This window comes from Elephantulus edwardii, unplaced genomic scaffold (genome assembly GCF_000299155.1).
Source record: "Elephantulus edwardii isolate Elephantulus edwardi_28Jun2011 unplaced genomic scaffold, EleEdw1.0 scaffold00040, whole genome shotgun sequence".
NCBI classification, from domain to species: Eukaryota; Metazoa; Chordata; class Mammalia; order Macroscelidea; family Macroscelididae; genus Elephantulus; species Elephantulus edwardii.
Window position 1 is genome coordinate 16,869,759 of NW_006399790.1, and position 3,409 is coordinate 16,873,167.

Here is a 3,409-nt window from a genome sequence, read left to right on the forward strand (position 1 = left end):
CTGAGTCCGTGTGGCTTTGTTCCCACAGTGCCAATACTAAAAGTTTTGACAAAAGTTATGATTCAGTTCCTATTGTCCACGCTGCACATCAGACCCTCCAGGTTTTAGTGGGGCTTAAGAGAGTTCAGTCCATTTCCCCACTAACCTTTTTCCTTTCAGGTGAGTCTCAATGCAGCTCAGCTCAGCTAGTGGGTTCCAGCTTTTTCCAGGTCTGCGCTGGGACTGCAGCGTGGAAGGCAGGCAGGGCTCAGGTTTTTATATCTTCTAAAATAATGTGTTAGCAAAAGTTCTTATTCAAAATCCTACTGTCCATGTCATGCTGTGATGGTCAGTCTCTATGGAGCGTAAAGTACTCTCTGGTGTCCTGTCTTTATGCAGCTTGCTATCCCTCTGGCTCTTCACACTGTACTCTCCACCTCCGCCATCTTCTCAGTGACAATATGGTTTCTTAAGGGAGCTTGAAGGCTTATCACAAAGGGGGACTGGTCTTTGGAGAAAGACATCATACTTGGAAGGGTAGAAGGTCAGCACAGAAGGGGAAGACCCTGGATGAGATGCATTAATGCAGTGACTGTGGCAATGGGGTCAGGTATGTCTGAGATAGTGAGGTTGGCTCAGGATAGAGCAAGGTCCAAAGCCATTGTTCATAGGGCACATAACAACAATAACAGGTGGCCTAGTGGTAAGGAGTTGCGTTATCAAAGCATGTTATTTCAGTCTACCTGCTGCTCCTTGAGAAAGATGTTCAATTTCCTCCTGTGCTATGTATAGCCTCTGAAAACCTGAAGGGTCAGCTATGAGTCTGTTCTGACTTGATGGCACCTAACACCACCACCACCACCACCACCACCACCACCACAAAGCTTCTGGGTGATGCTGTTGCTCCTCTCACCAACATAGTACTTATGCCCTTGGTGACATGTCTGTCTTTTAGGCTCACCTGGGCAACATAATCCTCTGATAAGTCTTCCTGCTTTATATAATATACTAACTCCAGTATGCTCACCGCCCAGTTTTTAATTCTTTCCTTTACTACTTGCCACAACAATTCAGGTGTTACAATATCATTCAAAAGTGTGAGTCACTGCTTTTACAAGAGCCACCTTAGCAGCAAGTTTGCTTACCTCTGGGACCACTGCCAGCATGTTAAGTCCTATATCCCAAAGAGATTCCCTTCAACTCAAGAAACACCTCCTTATATGGTCTTACAATGTGGCCCCCTTGATTAAACACCTGTAGATATTGTGAGTACTCTCTTGACTTTCTGCTGACACATGCTGGCTAGATTTTCCAGTTTCTTTGTGGTATAATCCCTTTCCTATCAGGTTCAATTTGTATTAGAAAGATAATGCTCCTTTAAGACCTGTTGCTTTGTGGGTGAAGCCCTCTGAATTGTATTCCCATACAGGGATACTACCAGCTCTGCCTGCTAGAAGTAGTCTGCTTCTATAGGCTCATAAGTTTTAGAAAAGACTGAATAGTCAAAAATCTTCACGAGCACCCACTTAGATGCCCCTATCCCATGTACCAAGCACTCAGGTTTTTCTAACTAGGCCATTAACTTTGGCCTAACAGACATGTTTCAGTTGAATTTTCCTTGAAGTTCAGTCATTCTAATGATCAGTCATGCTAATGATCTTCAACTTTTTTGTGCTTGCCCATGGCATGAAAAGAGGGTTTCTTTGTAAATTATCTAAGTGACATTTGTGTTCTCACACTTATTAATTGCTACTTCCTGCCAACTTTTTATTATCTTTTTTTAGGGCATCGATGTATGTAATATAGTAACAGCCATCCAAGTCCATCTTCTAATGTTTGTTACTAACAATATTTCAAATACCTGAATCATTCCATTTGCTAGTGCATTTTCTCCACTGGCACAGGCTTTCAAAATACCTTATATGAAAGCTTTAACAGTTTGACTACTATCTTGATGAGGTTGCCTGTATACACATATCATGAATGAATTATTATCAATCAGGTGGTGAAAATTCAGTTCTCAAATCCCATCTCGTAGTTTATATTCTTAGATCACTTCTTATACCATGTTTCTTAGGAAAACAGATGCTGAAGTCAGATGTACAAAAGGTTTATAAGGGAACAAAACCTGTGAAGAATTGAATTTGGAAGCAGGAGAAGCCATTGACATGTAATGTACACCTGACAGAGTCTTGGCCAAATCAAGGCAACTCTATGGGGCAAAGATTGCTTATTAGAGAAGTCACATCTTGGAAATAACAAGGCTCTTTTACCAAAGCCTTGCTCAGTCATTGGTTGGGGTTTACTTAAGAAGATTGTAACTTCAGTTTGAAAACTGAGGCTGGCTCTGCAGACTCTATCAGCTGGAGGATCTCAGCTAACTACACTTCTCTGCAGCAAGATAGTAGTGGACACCTGTCTGTTATAAAGGACTGAGTGAGTCTAATGACACTGTGTAGTATGTAAATTTATCTGCTTGTACAAAAACCTATTTCTTCTACTCACTACCCATTCAGTGGGTTTTAAAAAGGAAATTACCTTTGCACACCTGAGTGCTCTATGATCTAGATATAATTCAATAACTTGGGACACTGGCCTGGGGTACTGTGGTGGTGACTAGTGCAGAGAAACTCCACAGCCAAAAGAAATTGAAGTCTGACTGCCTGGTAGTGGTGATGTAGAACTTCTTTTAGAGAAGAGATGTTGAAAAGTTGGCAGGTTGTGGAAAACTACCTTTGCTGACTGACTGACTGTGTGGGGGATCGAACTCTTTGGAAGGAAATTTGTGAGTATTTTTACATTTTTAAAATAGTATAACTTGACCCATCTTCTCTTTTCTCAATGCTATTTCCTAAGTTACACTTCTGCCTTCCCATCCCACTCTTCTATTTCATTATTTGTCCATCAAACATTTGAACCTGAGATCATTAAGAGAAATTTATAGTCTCTGCCTGTTGAGTAAGGAAGATGATACTTCATTATTATATTATGAAAGTAGTAAGCCTGCTACAGAAGCACAAAAGAAGAATTCCTGTATTAGTTTCTTAGGGCTGGTGTAGCACAATAACTCAAATCAGGTGGTTAATAGGACCTCAGAATAATAAAGGAAACTTGCAAGGGTTGATTGGGTGTTTCTGTGGTTAAGTGTTCAACTTCTAGCCCAAAGACAGATTTTTGACATCTGTTTCTAAATTCTTACAGTCTTAAAACTGCTATGGAGCAGTTATTCTATTTTGCATACCTAGGGTCACCATGCTAGTACAAGATCCATCTAACATCAGCTACAATATCTCTAGTACCACGACCCCTTCTAAACCCAGCCTGGACTTCTGGTAGCTCTCTGTTGATGTGCTGTTCCAGTCGTTTTTGGATAATCTTCAGTAAAATCTTGCTTGCATGTGAAATCAGTGAGATTGTTCTGTAGTTTCCA